Source organism: Phocoena phocoena, chromosome 15 (genome assembly GCF_963924675.1).
Source record: "Phocoena phocoena chromosome 15, mPhoPho1.1, whole genome shotgun sequence".
Taxonomy (NCBI): Eukaryota; Metazoa; Chordata; class Mammalia; order Artiodactyla; family Phocoenidae; genus Phocoena; species Phocoena phocoena.
The window spans coordinates 65,824,111-65,845,275 of record NC_089233.1 but is presented as its reverse complement, the minus strand read 5'-3'; positions in this window follow the sequence as shown (position 1 = coordinate 65,845,275).

Below are 21,165 nucleotides of genomic sequence, written 5' to 3'. Positions count from 1 at the left end.
AGTGTTCAACCACATCCAACATTACCGATGGGACAGGAAGATGAGGTCTGAGAACTGAGCATTGGATCTGACAAGATGGAGGTCACTGGTGACCTTGCCAAGAGTAGTGTCAATAGTGAGGTCAGGGTGAAAGGCTAATTAGAGGGGTTAGAGAAAGAATGGTGGGGGCTGACTTCCAAGGTCTTGCTGAGATCCAAGACATGCTCTAGTAAATGAGGTGGAATGACGACAAGCGATGGCTTAGGAGTAGGGTAGCTGGAAGCTGGGACTTTGGAATTGGAGCTGTTGTTGCAAGGTCAAAGATACGATCATGGTTGAGGTCGAGTAGAGAACGAGATTGTTAGCACTTGGGAGGTCAAGAACATGGTGTTGGCTACACCATCCATGTGGGTGGTGAAGTCATCAAGGAAGGCCACAGGACTAGGAACAGAGAGAAGAACCAGGAAGTACAATCCTCAGTGATTGAGGGGACACAATGGGAGACTGGAAAATGACCATCCCAGCAAGCAGGTGGAGAGAACAATGCAGAGTCAAGAGGGATGCGGAGGTACCACCCTCATGATAGGGCACAGCGTGGTCTTGTTTACCGACCCAGGGAGCCCAGCAGGAGGAGTACCTGTAGGGAAGATGCTGAGTCCACTTTGGGACACATGGAGTGGCAGGTGCCTGGAGGGATAGCCAGGTGGAAGCATCTAGGAAATGACTGATCATACAGATCTGAGGCTCAAAATAATGATTAGGCAGGAAATAAAACGTCAGGAGTCATGGTATTTGAGTGGTTATTGAGACGGGGGCAGGGAAACAGGTGGGAAGAGAAATGAGAAGGGCTGGGGACACAGTCTAGGGATGAAGGAGGGCAACGATACGTTGTTTTAGGTTCCGATGGTGGTTGTACCAGGTACTGAAGTGAGGGAGGCGAGGTGGGTGTCAGGCTTGGGGAGTGGACGTCAAGGGCTCATTTGGAGCATGTTAGAGTTGAGTTGCCTGTAGACTCCCACGTGGAGATGTGGGTGTAAGAGTCTAGGGTTCAGGCTGGGAGTCAACAGCATGGGGCTTGCTGGGTTTTCAAGTCATAGGACTGGATGAATCAAGATCCCCAAGGAAGTAAGGAGAGAGAGACCAGAGGGACACAGAGAGAGGATATCCAAAGACTGAGCCATTGGCTCACCAATATTTCATCAGCACTTACAAGGGGTTTCCCAGCTTTTCTTCAGTGGCCAGTCGTGAAAGACAGGAGAGAGATGGGGATGAATGTCCTGGAAACTGAGAACAGCGCTGAAATGCTGCAAAGACTAAAATTAAAATGTCCGTTAAATCTGGCAGCATGGAGGCCACACCAATGACCTTGATAGGGGGCAGCTGATCACAGTGTGGGGAGGTAGGGCTATTTGGGGTCGAGGGCAACTCTTCCCACAAGCTTTTCTGAGAAGGGAGGAGAGAGAAGGAGCTGTAGTTAGGGGAGAGGTGGGGTCACGGGGAGGATCTTTTTTCTAGGATGGGAGAGATTTGCACGCTGGCTGGAGGGATGCAAATTTTTTTTCAGAGGGTAGCCATCCTTCCAAAAGTACAGCATGTCAGACAAGGAGATGGAAGCGGGTACTGAGAGGAGGACGAGGAAGAGAAGAAAGGCGCACCCACTGGGTCATTCATTCATTCATTCAGAAAATCTCTAATAACAGCTATCCATGTAATCCTTAATAACAACTGCGGATGGTGAGGCTGGCCCTTCCATAACAGCTTTTCAAAATTCATCTAATCCTTGTGATACCCCATGAGGAACGTGCTGTCTGTGGCTTCATTTACAGACGAGGGGACTTGGGAAGGTGACAGGTGTTGGAGTAAGAAGTGGAGGGATGAGTGCAGAGGTGGGGGGCCGGGAGGGGGCTACGCTGCAGGAGGGGCTGCACAGGGGCTGCTGAGGGGCTCCCAGAGGGAGCGTCAGCAGGAAGCCAGACAGATGGCTGTGGGCTGCGGGAGCTGAGGAATCAGAGATGACTCTGGGCTCCTGGCTGCTGCCCCCAGTAGGCGCTAATGAGAACAGGAGAAAAACATGTTTGGGGGCTACAGAGACAAGATGGTGGGTTTCAGGCATCCGTGGAGAGGCCCAGATGGAGACACATGCTGGCATCATGTCTTTATCCTTGTGGACTGCAGGAGCAGGGGATGCACTGCCCAGGGAGAAGGGGCAGAGTGAGGATACAGCAGGCTCAGGGTAAGACAGGAGATGCTGAAAAGAGAAAGACTTCAGGGCCCTTGACACTTTGAGAGAAAAATGCTTAATACCACCTCATATCATTTAGAGGGTGACTCTAGAGACAGACATCTTGGTTCAAAACCCACCTCCACTACTTACTTGTTGTGTGAGCTGGGACAAGTCACTTAACCTCTCTGAGCCTTGGTTTCCCCACCTGTAAAATGGGGATAATAATAGTATCAAGAATCATATTGTAAGGGTTAAATGAAAAATACAGGCAAGGCACTTAGGACAGTTTCCGACATGTAGTAAGCCTATATGAGATTAGTTGTTGTTCTTGCTGCTGTGGTTATATTCTGTCTCACTCTGCCCCTGAATACCCACAGCCTTTAGGAAGGCAGATATACAAAAAGGGAACAGTGATGTGACCTGAGATTTGTTTTAACAGCCACATTTATGAGAGAGCCCAGGAGGAAGCCATTTACTAATACGGGGTCAGGAAAGACGTTAGTGAGGAAGGGTCATTTGAGCTGGGCCTTGAAGGATGCATACGAGTCAGCAGGTGGAGGAGAAAGGTTTATTCATTCTTCCAGCCTCTCTCCGGCATCCCCTGAGTGCCTCGCTCATGCCTGGCCCTGTGCTGGGTGAGGGAGGCCAAAGCTCCAGAGAGGAACTGAGCACCAGACTGGCTCCTCTTTCTGTCACTCCCAGTCTCGTGGGGGAGACAGACATGGGAGAAATAGATTGTTATAGGACAACATGGTAACAGCAGCAACAGGGATATGCCCAGGAAGTTACAGGAGCTTCAAGGAAGGATGCCCCCTTGGGGGTGACAGGAGGGGCACCAGAAAGAAGCAGAGGAGGGAGCCACGTAAAGAGAATGACAAAGGAAGGAGAACTGCATCCCAGGCCAGGCACGGCCATAGCCAAAGCCTTCAAGGTGGGCACTCCGTGTTGTGAAGGTCACTCGTGTCCCCAGGCTTCCCAACCAGCCTTCCCTCCCCCATCCCCACTGCCCACAGGCCTCCCTGATTTCCCTCGCTCCCTAAGTCCTCAGAGGAGCCACACCTGGGTGGGAGGGAGGAAGGAAGGAAGGGACCTGTGGGGTAGGGTGAGCTGTGATTCAGCCAGAGAGGAGAGAGGATGCCAACACAGAGGCAGCAGCACTAACCAGCATGCACTGGGCACTGCCACGTGACCGCACTGCACTGAGCATCCCTGACGTGAGCCGTCCCACGGACCCTCAGAACTCTTGTTATCCTCATTCTGCTCTGAGGACCAGCATAAGATGTGAACAGGCGTTGGGCACCAAAGTCCAGAGGCTTGTTTATCTACTGTGTCTCGGTGAGAGGCAGGAGGCACAGGAAGACCCAAATGGAGAGGAGACGGCTGAGTTCTCAGCAGGAGGCGACCTGGGCCATGGGTAGAGGCTGGGAGGGCTCAGACCACCCCACTCCTGCTGCCCGTGAACCACGTCCCACTTCCCGGCCCCCAGCCCTCACGAGACTGAAACAAGAGTGAAGCCCCTCCATGCCCCGGCACCTGGTTCTCCGCCACCCTTATCTCCCGGGCTGCACAAGGAAAAGTTCCCAGAACCTCTGTCCCGTGTCCTGGCTCCACTGCGTTACCCACGAAAGCCCCACCCGCAGCCACCAGCTCTTCTTCATTCTTAAGCAACCCAAGAACAAAGTGACAAGGGCAGAAAAAGGGATGGTGGGACATGGAAGGCACCCAGCAACCTGAGGGAAGCAGCAGAAGAGAGAGAGGGAAGGGAGGGGAGGGAGGATGGGCTCTCTGTCTCTCTATCTCTAACCAACACCCCTTCGCTATTTTTTTCTCTGGATTTCTCTATCTAGCTTCCTCTCCTCTCTCTCTCTCTCTCTCTCTCTCTCTCAACACACACACACACACACACACACACACACACACACACATATCAGATAAAGCCCCAGAAGGAGGAAGGGAGGGATGGAGGAGACTGTCAGACAGACAGAACTTCCCAGACAAAGACATTCAGACCATTCAGACAGGCTGACAAAGACACACAGGGGTGTCCCAAGTGGAGACGCCCAAATGCTCCTGAAGGAACAGATAAGTAAAAACAGTGAAATCAAATTTGCAGAGAAAAACTCACGCCGAGAGAAAAGGTTCACAGATACAAGGAACATTGCAAAAAGATCTCCAAATGTTAATAGTGGTTCCTTTCCCTCTGGGAGGTGGGATTACAGGGGATTTTTTTTTCATATTCTCCTGCACGTTCTTTCTGGTATTTCCCACCTTCTTTGTGGTGAACACATATTACTCCTGAAACCAAAGGAAAACAATAAATGTCATTTCTGAGGGAAAGAAAACATCCGAGGCAGGGTGGCCGATAAAGCCTGCCAAAGAAGCAGCGAAAGTGTAGACCACACGCACACACACTCCTCCACAGACGCTTGCACACTCACGGGCTCACACGTTCACACACTCCTCCACGATCACAGTACTCCCGCACACACACAGGCCCATGCTTTAGGCGCACAGCATGAACAGCTAGAGTGAAATTCCAGAAATCTCCAAGGAAGGAAAAGGATGGAGAGGAGGAGGAAGGAGAGGCAGACAGGGAAGCCTGGAGATGGATGGACAGACACACGCACGACCCTCTAGCCGAGGGCATGACTCAGCACAGCTGCTGACAACGGGCCCCTTATGCCCTCGTTTTTCTGATGGTGGTTGTGGTTCATGGGTTTTTCTTATTACAAAGGTAATAATGCAACTTGTGTTCCTGGCAGACAATTTAGAAAAAATGATGCTCTGTTTTTTGAATGAGCAAAAGAACTTATGAATGGGAGTGACCGACGGAGACAGAGGGAGAGCAAACTGTGAGGAAACCACAGAGAGGAAGTGAGAGAGGCTGAGAGAGGCGAGAGCCTGTGGAGGGACACACACACACACACACACACACACACACACACACGCACGCATGCACACACGCACATACACATGCACACAGGCGCACACAATGGGACAAGAGCAAGATGGCGATTTTGAAAGGCTGCAGAGAGAGGGAGGTGGCCAGCAGACAATCAAGTAGATGGGTGTCCAGGGAGCCAGACACACGGACACAAGCCCAACATGCACCCCTTGAAGCTCACACAGAGGGGGGCAAAATTCAGGGAGGCCTGAGTGGCGGGAGGGAGACCCACCATCCCACGGACACACACTCCTGGTCTGGGCATCCTCAGGACGGGCTTTATGAATGAATGAATGTGGATATCCGTGAGACCCCCCAGGGGGAGCGAGAGCCCATGCAGACAGAGACAGGAACCCAGAGACAGAGGCACAGGCTGAGAGAGACGCAGAGAGGGGCTCCGAGTCAGACCGGAGACAGTGACAGAGACTGAGATGGGCAGAGAGTGCGAGACAGGAGGAAGGGCGGTGGAGGGGGCATGAGGGGCACTGCGAGGTGGGGCCCTGGTCATAGCCCAGCCCAGGGTCCGCTCCCCAGCACGCTCCCAGGGGCCCCTCCTCCAGGAAACGGGATCAGTAGGGCACTTCTATTGTTTTCTCTGTGCTTTTCTGTATTTTCTAAAAGATTATTAATGAAGATGGATGCATTACTTTTCGGATCAGGAGAAAACATGTGCCTTGAAAGAGAAAGAAAACTGGTTCAGAGATTGAATGGAGATGAAGCCACGGAGAGCAAGCAGGGGAGCGGCCAGACACGCCCGCTCGCGCAGCCCTCCGGGACTGAGGGCAGACCCGAGGAGGGGGAGCAGGGAGCAGTGGGGGCAGAGGAAGTAGGCAAACTGAGGCTCCGAGCCCCAGACTTCCAAACATACCCGCACTCACACAGAGAGGACGAGCTCCTGGAGGAGACTGCGGGCGCATTTGTTGATCACCTAGTGTGCACGGGAGCCTAGGGTTAGGTTGCCTACTGCAATCTTGGGTGGCAAGTCTGGGCTGACCCAGAGGCCCGGGCAGGGGACGGTCTCCCAGAGGAGGGTCCCAGAGCCCAAACACTCAAAGCAGGGCCCGGGGTGGGGGAGATGGGGAAGAAGGTATGGGGCAAAGGGGGAAGCTTGAGCACAAGGACAAAGGCTTGGAGGAGCAGAGGGCATGAGAGAGAGAGAGGAGCAGAGAGAGGCAGAGGCACAGACAGAGGCAGAGACAAGCGAGGGAGGCTGCGGGGGGGCCCCTCAGCCAGAGCCTGAGGGCCTGGAAGAGCTCAGAAGTTGGCTTTGTTCGCTGTACAAAGAGAGTTAAGGGATTTAGGGCCTGGGGGTTGGGTGTTGTTTGTGATCCCTGGGAGGAGGGAGGAGAAGCAGGAAGGCCAGAGAGGAAACCAGTGGCGCCTTCCAGGGAGAGATGGGGTGCCCTGACCAGGGTTGGGGGAGAGGTGGGTGGATGCGTAGGGAACAGCATCTGCAGGACAGGTTACCATGGGGGTGGGGGGAGGGTCAGGCTGACCTGAGCAACTAGAGGAATGACAGCGATCCCCAACTCAATGGGGTCTCAGGAGGAGAGGGTGGGGTTAGATTTGTGGTTCCTGCCAGATGTGTGGCAGGGGTGTGAGGACCCCTCAAGCACGATGCCCCTAAAGGGGATGGAGTCAGAGCTGGGGGTGCCATTGGGAAGACAAGCCTCCCCAGGCAGGGTGCCTCTGGGAGTTCCAGCAGGTTAGGGGCAGGTGAAGGGAGTGGAAGGAGACCCGGATGTGAAGATACACTCACAGACACACACAGACACACTCACGGACACACACAGAGACACAGAGGTCGGGAGGAAGGGGAGCCCGAGAGAAGAGGAGGGACTGAGGGAAATACGTGGCGTGAGACAGTCAGACATGGACACATCTGGAAAAATCGAGGAGGAAGGATAGGGAGGCTAAGAGACAAAGAAAAAGGGCGAGCGTGGCGGGAGCGGAGAGACAGAGATGGAGATGGTGCGGGGCAGAGAGGGGGAGAGGGATAAAGAGCCGTGATGGGGAGAGAGAAGGAGAGACCCAGAGTCAGAGACAGAGCTGAAAACACACACACACACACACACACACACACACACACACACACACACACGCGGAGGCTGAGAGGCGGAGAGTCTGACAGAAAGCCCAGAGAGGGAAGGGAAGTGGGGAGGGGGCGCCCCTCTCCCTTCTTCCTCCTCCCTCTCCCAGAGCAAGGGCAGGCTTCTGTAACGCCTTAGAGACAGAGAGGGAACGGGCTGGAGGGAGGGGAAGAGAAGAGAGTCACACACACACACACTCACACACAGCCCAGCGCACAGGAGGCTCACAGAGTGAGCACAAAAGCAAGAACCCCGCAGAGATGGGGCCAAGGACGGGGCTCCAAGGCTGGAGCACAGAGAAAGCGAGGAGTCCAGTGTGGTGGACAGACAGAACAGTACACACACTCACACACTCACACACACACACACACACACACACACACACATGACAAAGCATTTGATGCTTAAAGGGAGCACAAAGCCACCTGGTGAGAATGCCAGGGGACGGGTCTGGGTGGCGGGCTTGGGGGTGATGGAGGAGGGAGGAGGCTTGAGAGGCAGACAGTGGCGGCTGAGGCCTGGGCTTCGTTTGGGGTAGGGGTGGGGAGCCAGGGAGTGATGCAGTGGGTAGACAGACATGGTCAGAGGCATGTTTGAGAAGGTGCTGGTGTCTGGGGAGTTTGATCTGGGGGAAGCGGGGATGGCCGGCCAGCCAAGGGGCAGCAGGAAGCAGGCTGGCAAAGGGGAATGGCAGTGAGATTGAAGAGGTGGTCATGGTAGGTGGCTCAGGAAGGAGGGAGATGCAGCCTTGGGAGTCCAGGGTGTGCAGTCAGCCAGGGGTGGCCCAGATCATCCCAGGAACGGGAGGGCCAGGAAGGGGAGGGCCCAGTGTCCCAAGACAGGAGGGCTTTTGAGACTCAAAAAGAGGCAAAGTGGACAAAGTGTGGTCTCTCCTTACAATTAAATATTATTCAGCCATAAAAAGGAACAAAGTCCTGACACACGCGACTACGTGGATAAACCTCAAAAACATTACACTAAGCGCAAGAAATCAGACTCAAAAGGTCACATATGGTAGGACTCTGTTTATCTGAAATGTCTGGAATAGACAAATCCACGGAGACAGAAAGCAGATTGGTGGTTGCCGGGGACAGGAAGGGGGGAGGGGAAATGGGGAATAACTGCAACTAAATGCCACTAAATTGTTCACTTTGAAACGGTTAATTTTATTAACCATTAAAATAAAACCTCAATAAACCTTAACCTCAATAAAACCTCAATAAAAAATTTTTGTTTTATTAAAAAATAAAAACTAGTTCACCAAGCAGGCATGTGAAGAAAGGGATTTCCAGGTGGAGGGACCAGCACCTGCAGAGGGGGTAGCGGCATGCAGGCGCGTGGGCGGGTGGGAGGGAGTGTGGCAGGGGGAGGGGCTTGGAAGCTTGAGGAGAGGAGATGGGGGGGTGTGCTTGAATACTTCTTGGAGATGGGAGCCTTGGGGACCTATGAGGTGGGAGAGCTGTGACTGGTCCCCCCTAGGGTGAGATCAGAGACCGGAGATGGACAGAGATGGCAGGTATCAGCCACTCAAGTGGGGGCTGGTGAGGTGCGAGCAGCGGGCGCTGGGGTTGAGAGGTGGTTCAGCCAAGGGATTTCGGAACCAGTTAGGCACAGGTGAGAGCAGATTGGGTAGCGAGGTGGGAGCTAGGGATTGCCTCCCTGGGGACTGGGTGGGCAAGAAGAGGCACGTCCCTGCATCCTGGCCAGGCAGGGTTTAGAAATTAGATTGTTCAGTCAGTCAGAGAACATGTACTGAGTGACTTCCACGGGCCGGGCAGTGTTCTTGGAGCTGGAGACACCGCACTGAACAGACACTCCATGCCCTCCTGGGGCCTACAGCACAGTGGCAGAGAGGATAGTGTGAGAGATGGAAAATAACCCAAGAAATCCACACATAAGATGATAGCTGGGGGACTTCCCTGGTGGCGCAGTGGTTAAGAATCCGCCTGCCAATGCAGGGGACACGGGTTCGAGCCCTGGTCCGGGAAGATCCCACATGCCTCGGGGCACCTGGGCCCGTGCGCCACAACTACTGAGTCTGCTCTAGAGCCCGCGAGCCGCAACTACTGAAGCCCATGTGCCTAGAGCCCGTGCTCTGCAACAAGAGAAGCCACCGCAATAAGAAGCCTGCACACTTCAATGAAGAGTAGCCCCTGCTCGCCGCAACTAGGGGAAGCCCGTGCACAGCAACGAAGACCCAATGCAGCCATAAATAAAATAAATAATAAATTTATTTTAAAAAATAAGATGACAGCTGGCAGGGAAAAGTGCTTTGAAGACAAAGACAGCAGGAGCAGGATAGGGGTAAGGAGAGCTAAAACAGAGGATGCTGCATTAGATTAAGTCACCAGAGAGGCCTCTCTGAAGAGGGGACTGTGGAGCGGAGACCTGAGGAGATGGGCGGGCACACAGATCTCAGGAGAGAGCTCCAGGCAGAGGGGACTGCACCTGCAAAGGCGCTGGGGTGGGAGCAGCACCTCTCATTCAAGGAGAGGCAAGGGCGGGGTGGCTGGAGCAGAAGGGGTGGCAGGTGGGGGCTGGTGGTGAGGAGGGAGCAGCAGAGCCCTGCCTGGAGCCAAGGGCCTTCCGTGTGGGTGATGGTGAGAGCCTGGGTTCTGCAGGGGGCGCCCCTCAGGGAGATGGACCCTAATAAGGACAGTGGGACTAACAGAAGGACAAGGAGGACCTGTCAGGCCCAAGCGCTGCCCGCTCTGCCCCCCGCAGGGTTGGTTGATGGAGATTTTATTAAACCCTGAAAGTTTCCCCAACAAACTCACTCAGCAACATAAAAGCAACAGGAGGGGCAAAAGAGTGAGGAGCTTTGGACAGACTTACACAGAGGCAGGCCTGACCCCTGAAGAAAGGAGAAGAAAGCTTGAGAGAGCCTCCGAGGGAGAGCAGGAGCGGCGAGGCGAGGCCCCCATGCTGCCAGGCGCTAGGGATGACGCACACACCCGACCCACGCAGGGCTCACGGGGTGTGACACACCGCCGGCTCTCAGGCTGGCGAGGCTGCCAGGGGCAGATGGTGACGTGCAACCCCGACAAAGCCCCCAGGAGGGGGATGCAGAGAAGGAAGAGGATGGGGAGGGAGACACGTGAGCCAGATGGGCGGGTGGTGGGGGAATCTGTGGCCAGACAGACAGACAAGGAGCCCCCAGAGAGAAAGGGAAGGACACACAGACAAAATCACCCAGACAGATCCCTCCACTCAGAGAGACACAGCCAGAGACACAGTGACCCTCACAACACGTGGAGACACAGCCAGGAGGGGCCTTCCCTGAGATACACAGACAGACATCCCGCATACACTCAACACTGCACACAGACAGGAGACAGAGACACACGCACACACAGACACATAGACAGACAGCTGCCGCACAGCAGAACACACACAGAGACCAGCAGACACTCCCATTCACACAGGCAGAAACAACCAGAAACCCAGGTCAGGACACACAGACCGTCGGATAAACACACAAACATATCAACACAGAGAAACAGATACATACACACAAATACAGACAACAGACAGTCAAACACACACACAAACGCATCCACGGACACACACAGACTAGGACCAGATACTCACACGCACTGGTGCACAGGGACAAACAGACAGACCTCACATGGACAGAGACACACAGCCCCTCACCCTGAGTAAGACAGAAACACACACACTGACGTTGGGGGAGAGACAGGCAGGACACCCACAAGGGCAAGATGGAAGGACAGGGAAGTTGATAGAAGTGAGTAGGTGAAGATGAGGAGACGGTGTGAGGTCAGGTGCCCGCCCCCCCCACCCGCCGCCCACCAGGCTCGGGGTCCCCCCTCCACACCAGGGTGCCCAGTCACGGATATGCTTTTGACTCTGAGGCCTGCGACACAGCAGGGGATGTTTGTCCCCATCATGGCCTCCCACCCTGCTATGGGGCAGCAACTATGTTTGTTGACTGAATGCACGACCAAATTTGCCTGATGTCATAGGGTCACTCTGGGGGGCCAAGTGAAGGCCGGAGCACTGCAACAGGTGACAGATGACAGGGAAGCTGGTGCGGGGCAAGACATGGAGAAGGAGCCGGCAGGGAAGTAGGGGGAGTGTCAAGGGGACGGTGTCCCCGAGGTGCAGCGCCAGACCCCGGTTTGCTGGAAGGTGGGAGAGGCCACAGTTAGAGCCATTTCAGGGAGTCAGGAACAAAACGCCACCAGACAGGTAGGGAGAGGGAGGGGCCGACATGAAGACAGCCCTAGGATGGGATGGGAAGACAGGCGGGGGCCTGGAGGGGGGCTCTGCAGGTGGGGAGACGGACCGCGGTGGGTGCACGGGTCTGGGGCTCAGCTTGGCTAGAGACCCCGATGGCAGCGGGTTGCCTGTGGACCACATAGAGTTTGCAAAGGGGGCTGGGGAGCTGCGAGGGGCAGGAAGGGGAGGGCCAGGCCGGCACACACACACACACACACACACACACACATACACACACACACACACACTGCCAGCCAGCACCCACCCACTCTCAGAGACAGTGAGGCGAGAAAGGAGGAGAGAGAGAGAGAGAAATAGAGCCAGGCTCACCTGGAAAATTCTAGATGGAGCCCCCAGGAGCGGGAGAGGAGGAGAAAGAGGCAGAGGTGGGGGAAGCAGGAGCGAGGGGGAGGTAGTGGGCGAGCAGGACACACACAAACACACTCTCACGCACACATACACCCCTGCAGTGACACACAGAATGGAAGCAGAATTCAATAATGACTGGGGAGACGGGGCGCAGAGCGGAGAGAGCAGAGTGGAGCAGCGGGGGGCGGGAGGGGGCGGAGGGAGCGAGCCAGACACACACAGCCCCGTCTCAGGAGGTATTCAGTAATTGTTGATCAAATGGAGGAACAAACATGAGGGACTCTCAGAAGGGAAACTGCGCCTAAGAAAGTTCCAAGATGAATAGACAGAATGTCACGCATCTATACAGTGAGAAAAAAAAAAAATCCCCATCAACTTTTGGATTTAAAACAATAATAATAAACAGTACTAGAGTCAGAATAACTGTTCCCTTGAGGGGTGGGGGTAGTCCTGAGCGAGAAGGAGGCTGCTGAGGGGTCTGTTTCTTGCTCCGGGATGTGGATCCACAGGTGTAGACATGGGTAAAATTCATCGAGGTTTTTCCCTGAAGATGTGTGCATGTTATGGTATATAAGTTATACCTCAATTTTTTTTAATGAGAGAAAGAGGATAAGAAAGGGAAGAAAAGATGAATGTCAGGTGGCGAGAGAGGAACAGATACACACACACACACACACACACAAATGATGTAACAGTGTCCAGGTCAGAACAAACCCCGAGAAAGTCTGACAAGAGAAGAAGTAAAAAGCTAATGCGACCAAGAGAGAAAGCCTGATGCCTAGACCCTCACATGGAAAGAGAGAGCGACCCCAGAGAGACCTGAATTGGAAGGGGTTCCACAGGGCAGGAAGGACGTCGCCAACATTGGCCCCGTGAGCCGGAGGCACCGAGGATGGGGGCTCCTGGAGAAGGCGTCCACCACCAGTCGTGGAATGGCCTGGCCAGGGTGACCCGTTGGAGATGGGCATGAAGCAGAAGGGGAGAAGGGAGCTGGGAAGGAGCTGAGGCTGGGGTGGACTTCAGAGGTGCAGGGGCCGGGCTTGGTGAGGGGCCCGGGAGCAGCCGCGTGCTCTGGTCCGGAGCTCATAACCCAGGGACAGGGGGCAAGAGAGGCTGGCGTGGGCACCGAGACGGCCCAGAGGGCAAGGATGACAGTGGACCCAGGAAAGGCGGTAGGAAAAGGGCCCGGAAATAACTCTCGGACAGACAAGCGGATGGCTAGATGGACGGAAAGATGCTCATCTGCAGAGCGAAAGCAGACGCGGGACAGAGCCTTGGAGATGGATGTGGAGGTAGAAAGAAAGCCTTAAGGGACAGAGCCTTGGCGATGGATGTGGAGGTAGAAAGAGAGCCTTAAGGGACAGAGCCTTGGAGATGGATGTGGAGGTAGAAAGAGAGCCTTAAGGGACAGAGCCTTGGAGATGGATGTGGAGGTAGAAAGAGAGCCTTAAGCGGAGGTGGGGAGAGAGACAGATTCCACTGTGTGTGGAAAAATCAGAATGGAGCCGGAGAAAAGGAGGACGAGCAGAGAGCAAGGGGTGAGAGGAGACGTGTCACACACACACACTCACACACAGACACACTCACAGGGGGTGTCCAACGTGTGCTGACCGAAAGAAAATACAAAGGAACTGCCTGCCCGAGTGTGAGCAGAGGATTTAGGTAAAGTAGTCCAGTTGACAGAGTGACAGACAGCTTGTCACACACAGATACACACACACATGCACACACAACCTTTCTCTGTGAATCCAGGCGCACAGCGCCAAGGCAGCTTTCAGAACCGCCTGGGAGACAGGGTGGCCACACACAATCACCCCCAGCACAGGAGAGGCTCAGGGAGTTGACTGAACATAGGGACAAACGCAAAGGACTCAGAGAATGAGCACAACAGCCGAGGACCCCAAGGAGAGGGGGTCCGGGCAGGGGGCAACTGTGTCCCTGTGAGTCACTCTGTGTCCACACACACACACACACACACACACCAGCCAGGGAAGGAGCAGCTGCTTCATGATGAGTGATCTAGGAAGAGCTGGGGGCATGAAAGGAAACAAAGCCCCCAGCCGATGGCAGGCACCCCCCAGACTGGAGCGAGGGTGGCGGTGGCTGCCCACACCGGGAATTCGACAAGCCACAGGGACAGGAGAGCCGGAGCCTCAGGGGTCAGATGAGCCAGACCCCGGCTTGGCCACACGGACACACGCTCAAGCCTGAGGATACTACACAAGTGTTCGGGGGGTGGGTAAGCGAATGGGGGGACATGTTGTGGGACACAGACACACACGCACACAGACGACTGTGCAGTCACATCTTGGCAGAAAAGACGAATTAATGCAGGTAACACGTAGAGTCAAGCTAAAACTGAGAGGCAGAGACGGAAAGAGACAAAGAACAGAACAAAAAGAAAGCCAGAGACACAGACACAGAGACAAAGAAAGACAGGAAAACAAAGAGAGAGAAAAGGAGAAAGGCAGCGGGGATGGAGAGATGACTGACCGACACGAATGCAAGAAGGACACAGACGTCTACAACCAAAGGAGCGACCCTGAGAAGGGAGTTTGGAAGGAGAAAACAGAGATGGAGGCCAAATGACAGAGGGAGAGAAAGATCAGCAGAGGAAGAGAGAGAGGCACCCAGGCCACCCAGGGCTGCCTCTGAGGACCGGCTAGATTGGGGGTTTAAGACACAGCAAGCAAAGGAATGAATGAAAGAAAGAAAGATGCCTGAATGGATGGGAGGGACCGTCACACAGCCCGTGCTGGATTCAGGGAGCAGCCAGGGGGTCAGCAAGGGACCACATGCCATACACCCCACACCACATGCACCACACACACACCACACACACCACACGCACACACCACGCACACACACCCCCCACACACACCCCACCACACACCACACTACACACACACCACACACACCACGCACACACCACACACACACCATGCACACCACGCACACCACACACACACCACACACACCACACACACACCACGCACACACACACCACACCACACAAACACACCACACACCATACCACACACACACCACACACATTACACACACACACCACACGCACACCACACACACACCACGCACACACCACACCACACACACTACACACCACGCACACACACACCCCACACATACCCCACACCCCACACCACACACACTACACACACACTATACACACACACTAACACACATACCATGCATACCACACACCCACCACACACCCCACACACACCACGCACACACACACCACACACACCACACACACTACACACACACTATACTACACACACACACCACACCACACTACACACACACCACACACACCACGCACACACCACACACACCACACACACCACACACACCACACATACCACACACACCACACACACCACACACACATACACCACACCACACACACCACACACACACCACGCACACACCACACACACACCACACACACTACACACACACCACACACCATACCACACACACACCACACACACCACACGCACACCACAGACACACCACACACACACCACACCACACACACACCACACATACCCCACACCCCACACCACACACACTACACACACACTATACACACACACTAACACACATACCATGCACACCACACACCCACCACACACCCCACACACACCACGCACACACACACCACACACACAACACGCACAACACACACAACACGCACACCAGGCATACACACACCATGCACACACACACCACACCACACACCACACACACTACACACACACTATACTACACACACACCACACCACACAACACACACACCACACACACACCACGCACACACCACACACACACACCACGCATACTACACACACCACACACCACACACACACCACACACACTACACACATACACCACACCACACACACCACACACACACCACATACACACACCACACACACTATACTACATGAACAACATACATGGACCATGGACGCCACATATACACCACACAGGTGTGTGCATACATAAACAATTGCAGGAAGCCCAGAGAAAAGATAAGGTTTCGAGGAGCCCCAGAGAGAAGGCGGAAGGAGCAAGCTGGAGAGAGCGGGAGAGTGGAGTTCCGCGCACCTCTCTCGCCCTCTCCCGGTACTGGTCTGTACGTCTGTCTGTCTCCCTCTCGCTCACTCCCCCACACACAATCACACCCCCTAAAAAGGGGGAGAATGGGGGGTGGGCAGAGAAACGAGGGGATGTGATGACTCGGTGGCTGTCCCACCCCAGCCCGCTGGCTCCCACCTCCTGGCCTTCGCATGGCTGTCCTGCTGCCTGGAGTGCTTCCCGCCCGGCCACAACCCTCCCTCCCCGCCCCGCTTCTCCACCTGCTGCCCCCGGGCCTCACTCAGCCCACTCCTCAGGGGAGCCCTCCCGGACGCTCTGTTCAAGCTCAGGACCCCGTCTCTACTCTACTGGGACCGTGGGCCTTTCTGCATCTGTTCTGCTCATCTGTCCTTCTGGACACTAAGTGCCTTGTCCACGGCTGCTCCCCAACAGATTTTTCTCCCCCCAACCCCCTAAACCCCAACCGGGGTCAGGTATACAGTAGGTGCCCACCGGAAACGTGTTCAATGAATGCTTACACACCTGAGTGAGAGCAAAGCTGGAAGGCATTTAGGATGAATGTGGACGGAAAAGGCTGAGGAGGGCGGAGGGAGGGAGAGCCCTGGAGGGCAACAGCAAGATGGGGCAGGCACAGCTGGAATAATCTAGATGGAGGTATGGGGGTGGGGCAGATTCCTGGGAGCTGGTGGGTAGTCGGGGGGCAGGGGGGGCGGTGATGCACTTCGCGGATACAGGCAAACACACACGTACACGCGCACACGGCCGGGCAGGGGCAGCTGCTCCATGATGAGTGCTTTATGAAGAGCCTAGGGAATGAAAAGAAACACCTGCCCCCAGCTCATGGCAAGGAGAGGGGGCTACAGGGAGAGAGCCCACATTGGAAATTCAACAAGCCCGAAGATCTGGGAGGGCAGAAGGCCTGAGAGAGACACAGGGAGCCAGATCCCTGCTCCCCGGCAGACACGTAGACACCAGGGCCACGCATGTTTGTTGGGGGAATGAATGAATGAACAGGGGACCCCAGAGCAAGGGACAAACCTGTTAGGGTGAGAGAAATGGACAGAGAGGGAGAGAGACTCAGGAGGCCGGGTAATACGTCATGTGGCTTTGATGCACTCAAACGGAAGTCAAGGGCAGTCCGCAGGGGGCAGAGTCGAGATGAAGAGAGATTCAGAGAGGGTGGAATGTACAAAGGACACACAGCCTGCCCCCAACAGCCATTGCCCATGGTCAGCACAGAGAAGGCGCTCAGTAAACCTGCAGCCCACCATACCTTTAGGTGCCCATGAAAAATGTTTTAATTTCTTTTAAAATCGGAAGAAAAATGAAATTTAACTCAAAGAAAATGTTTTCATATATGTTAATATATTCAACTTTATATCAATGTTGTCATAAAATAGAATTTTTTAAAATATTTTTTATGGAGAAAGGGGTCCATGAAGGCAAAGCTGACTAGGGCCCATGAACGTCATAACGGGGTCCTGGTTGGGTGCCCAGCCTGGGACTGCATAACACGAGGCCAAGGTTAGGAAGGACGCTACTGCAGGGAGTGCTGGAGCCAAGGGAAGCCAGGGAAGGGGCAATCAGGAGGCCTTCCCGGAGGAGGTAGATGTCCAGGCTGAAGGAAGGAAAGACGTGTCAGGCAGTCAGCGTGCCACCGGCAACTGGAGCCAGCCTGGCAAGGCCTGGAATGGCAGGTGAGGGACATGGGGCTTCCTCCACCGGAGACAAAGGATTCTGAGCAGGGCCAGAGGTGGGAAGAAAAAAAGGAAGGCCACGGCAGAGTGAGGGTGAGTGATGGTGAGTGCGGCCCAGGGCTGGAGGCTGAATGGTGGAGCCCTCCCCAGAGTGGGCAGGAGCGGACAGGAGTTGAGTTGAGGGTCAAAGATGAGTTGTCCAGGGGATAGTCGCCAGGGAGACTGTCCAGGAGGGAGGCCTTGATGCAGAGGTTGGAGGGAGCATGGGGCTGAGTCTGGGGCCAGGATGGGGAGTGAGTAGAAAGTGACCCCAGAAGCCAAGTCCCAGGAATCCCAGGGAAGGGGAAAGGGGTGGCCGAGAGGTTCATTCGCAGACATGCATGTACACAGATGCACACACACCGAGAGGGCAGCAAGAAACGGAAGAAGAGAAGGATATTTAATAAAATTGCAGGAAGTTGGAGGTGGGAGGTAGAGACAGACCCACTGGCACAGAGATCCAGCCGCAGACACACGCACCCACACACACACACACACACACACACACACACACACGCAGGACAATCAGAGAAAGAGAAGGGCATTTAATGAGACCACAGCAAGGGGGAGGCGTGGCGGCAGAGGCAGACACACAGACATTTGGACAGATGGACAGAAGGCAGAGCCCTGGATCCCACGGGACATACTCTGAGGGAAGCACAGCCCAGCACTGGGTGGGAAAAGCCCCAGGGAGGGAGGGCTGGGGAGACTGGGATGGACAGACAGACGGACAGAGCTCCATCTCCCAGCCTGATTCCCCCACCCCCATGCCACCCCCCCATCTCCATCTCTATCTCCGTGTTTCTGTCTCTGTCAGTCTCTCTTTTTTTCTCTGCAAACCACAGCTTTTTGGAGCCCCCAAGAGAAAAGTGGGAAAAGAAGACAGAGATGAGAGAAAAAGATGAGGGACCATGTGTGTGCGTGTGTGTGTGTGTCCAGCACAAGGTCTAGTTGGAATTTTAGGAGGTAGGGAGGAGATGAAAGGAGCAGAGGATGAGCGAAGAGACCAACAGCAGCACGGAGCCGCAGCCTGGAAGGACCAGCAACACGCACGTGCCCCGAACACTGCACACATCACACACCCATTGCACACACCAGAAGTGCAACTGGTGGAAGGGAGGTCAGTGAAACCATGGAGAAAGGAAGACAGGGAGGGGGTGCTGAAAAAGAGCCGGCACAGGGGGCCTGACACAGATCCACAGGCGAGCACGTGCACCCACCCGGACGAGCAGGGCTGCAGCAGGATGGGGCCCAAGGTTCACCTTTAGTGTAAGTTTTACATATGAATATGTGAAAGAATCGATAGGCCAGCAGCCCAGAGTGGCAGCCAGTAACTATGGGCCAGAGGAGGAGAGACAGAGAGAGAGACAAGGAGACACTGAAGCCACTGTGCAGAGCACAGGCGACAGGCCCAGATGGACACACACCCAGAAACATGCCCCATCGTTTCTAGGTGGGAGGGAGGGGGTAGAGAGCACAAATTACAGTCTTCTTGTATGTGCTTTTCTGTATCTTTCCTACACTACTATAAGGAATTGTTTTTCCCATGGGGGCAAACATCATCTTACTTTTCTCAAAAAGAAAAAAAAAATGCACGTAGAATGAGAAAAACCACTGAAACCAGGAAGGGAAGGCGGAGGGGACGAGGGGGGTCCCAGGGTCTCCAATCGCCTGAAGTGGGCTGGAAACTGAACAGGGCAGCAGAAGCAGGAACGGGCAGAGGGGGCAGTGAGATGGTGGTCCCAGCAGAGGAGAAGTCACTCGCCTTTTCGCTCTTTCTCTTGAAGAGTCGAGCAAAAGCAAACTGAACAGGGCTTCCCTGGTGGCACAGTGGTTGAGAATCTGCCTGCCAATGCAGGGCACATGGGTTCGAGCCCTGGTCTGGGAGGATCCCACATGCCGCAGAGCAACTAAGCCCGTGAGCCACAATTACTGAGCCTGCGCCTCTGGAGCCTGGGCTCCGCAATAAGAGAAGCCGCGATAGTGAGAGGCCCGCGCACTGCGATGAAGAGTGGCCCCCACTCGCCGCAACTAGAGAAAGTCCTCGCACAGAAACGAAGACCCAACACAGTCAAGAATAAATTAATTAATTAATAAACTCCTACCCCCAACATCTAAATTAAAAAAAACAAGCAAACTGAAAGAGGGCCAGAGTGAGGAAGTCAAAACCAGCGGAGCCAGAGACAATAGGTGGGAGAGACAGAGCAAACTCCTGCCTCCCTTCTCTGATCAGACAGCACCCCGGTGTGCTAGATCTGGGTGCATCAGCCAGAATTTCCCCAGCCCCTCAAGCTCTCATTCTAGGGGGGGAGCTGTGTGAATGGCCGTGACCACCCTTGCAAGTTCCAGGGGGTCATGGAAAGCGCCCAGAGGTGGTCTGTGGCCTTTGAGATGTTTTGAAGGATGAAGAGGAGTTTGCCAGGTTGCGGAGAGGAAAGAAAGGGCACTCTAAGTCGTGGAAACAGCCTGGGCAAAGGCACGGAGGTGTGAGAGGGTCTGGAGGAGAACCAGAGCCGTACAGAGATTGATAAGGAAATAAAATCTGAGACGGAGACACAGAGAGAGAGAGACTAGAGAAATAGAGACGGCCACGAGGCACAGAGAAAAAGAGAAACTAGCAGCAGTGAGAAACAGACACATACAGAAACGGAGACAGAAAATCAGAAGCACACAGAGGAAGACCAATTAGTGCGGGGGGAGGGGGTTTAGGGAAGAGGAAAGAAACACAAAAAATTGTGAAGACAAGAGAGCCAGGGCCAGAGAGCCTGAGAGAGAGCTGAAGAGGCACAGACAGACAGAGACAAAGACGGAGGAGGCAGAGAGAGACACACACGCATTGAATCACTTGGCGAGAGCGGCGAGAGATGGAGATAAAAGGGTCTCGGGGCTTCTTCCCCGGCTCGACCCGCGGCTCACCACCGCGCAGGCGCACTCCCGACCCGCCGCGGTAGCGCGGACGAGCGCTTTGTCCCCGCCGGGGCTGGGGCGCGTCCCCGGGCTGGGCTGCTCGCAGGTGTCCTTGCGCCCCCCGGTGCATGGGGGCCCTGGCGGAGCGGCCGACGCCCCGTGCACGCCCTGAGTCCACAAGCATCCACGCGGACACACACACTGCCCCGCGCAGACAAGCAGAGCCCCGCCACACACATCGGGGCCCGCGCCTCCGGGGGAGCCCACAGATTCAGGCAGAACCACCTAGAGTGGTGTCCCCGCAGTACACACAAATCTCTGCACACAGGGCCAGGAAAAACAGGTTCACACATCTGGACGTCCAGACTCACAGGCCACCTGGACACGTGTCCACACACCAACACAGACACCCATGAGCAAACAGGGCCACACGCATACCCCAGTGAACACAAAGGCGCACACCCACAAGCGCACACTCACACCCATGCTCCTACCTCTGCTCCCAAGACACATGTTCACCCATGGGGTCTCCAGGTGTCCATTCTGACC